The sequence below is a fragment of the Schistocerca nitens genome, chromosome 4 (assembly GCF_023898315.1).
Source record: "Schistocerca nitens isolate TAMUIC-IGC-003100 chromosome 4, iqSchNite1.1, whole genome shotgun sequence".
Lineage (NCBI taxonomy): Eukaryota > Metazoa > Arthropoda > Insecta > Orthoptera > Acrididae > Schistocerca > Schistocerca nitens.
In genome coordinates, this window is record NC_064617.1 from 440,337,970 (window position 1) to 440,339,458 (window position 1,489).

General features: G+C 41.3%; 1 pseudogene; it reads left to right on the top strand.

Annotated features, from left to right (window-relative positions):
• Nucleotides 1-984: 984 nt before the first annotated feature.
• Nucleotides 985-1,159, top strand: LOC126254360 (U2 spliceosomal RNA; annotated as a pseudogene).
• The last annotated feature ends 330 nt before the right edge of the window (nucleotides 1,160-1,489 follow it).

A 1,489-nucleotide genomic window follows, 5' to 3' on the forward strand; every position in this document is an offset into this window, starting at 1 on the left:
CTGTGAAACTGTTGCATTCATTTGTTGCAGTTTATGTGACAAACTCTTATGTTTTCATCACTTTTTTGGGAGTGATTATCACATCCACAAGAAAACCTAAATCGGGCAAGGTAGAAGAATCTTTTTACCCATTCGCCAAGTGCACAAGTTAGGTGGGTCGACAACATATTCCTGTCATGTGACGCACATGCCGTCACCAGTGTCATATAGAATATATCTGACGTGTTTTCCTGTGGAGGAATCGGTTGACCTATGACTTTGCGATCAAATGTTTTCGGTTCCCATTGGAGACCCACGTCCTTTCGTCTACTAATCGCACGGTTTTGCGGTGCGGTCGCAAAACACAGACACTAAACTTATTACAATGAACAGAGACGACAATGACCGAACGGACAGATCATAACTTTGCGAAAATAAAGAAAGTAAACTTTTTACACGAGGGAAGACTTGAACCAAGGACCTTTCGCTCCGCAGCTGCTCAGGCTAACTACGGGACCACGGCGCTCCTGAGCTCCACTATCCTTGATGTTGCCTGTCTTGCGCATGGACTACTTTGTTTATTTTTTTCATAGTTCCACACAACTTCTTCCTGTTTTCTCGATTGATCTGTGTTCAATTTTTCAACTTATAATTAAATCTGGGGGGGGGGGGGGGTGCGATGGGGAGGTTTCCTTGTAAGCTGTGGCTTCCAGTCGGCCGCTGGCTGCAGATCCTGCAAGACAAGTAGGTGCGGCTTGGACATATAGTTCTAACTGCAATTCCACACCGAACATACACTCTCCCCAATCAAAAAATTTCACTGTATCCATTCTGAGAAGGGATGTCATTGTCCATACAACCCAAATTTCTCACCCAAACTGTAGATTCCTCCCTTGTATACGAGTTATTTCAGAAGACAGAGGAAATCAGAGCACTCACGCGTTTTCACATCGTTAAAGTATCGTTATTTGTGAAAATCCTGTACAACAATATGACATTGGGCATATTTCCTCTAAGTACTTTCTCATCACGTAAAAGATACCTGTTCTTAGCATCTTAATATCTGCTATGTCCTTCATCATAGGACGAGAATATTAAGCTCATTTTTGACTCATGACAGAGTGCTAAGATCTACCTCTGTCACAGGACGCTTCCTCACTTTCGAACTCTCTTAAAATAATCAAATGCTTGGTCATATATGAAGCCTCTTAAGGTAGCAGCAGGAAAGAGGAGTCGTAAATATTAGGTTTATACTATGCATCACTTTATAACTTCGGTAACATAGCTTATTTTATTACGATGTCATGTAGACCTGGGTAAATGGGAACTGAAATCCCATTAAAAGATTTCACGGCAACAGAAAACTCATGATAACCGTTAGAACTTCCGAATCATATTCATAGCAGTATCTCCCTCACTTCCACCCACCCAGTGGCACATCATTGATATCAAATTAATTGACTAATTCATAGAATTGGTCATGAAGTCACTTTGCATGGTAGTAATTTTT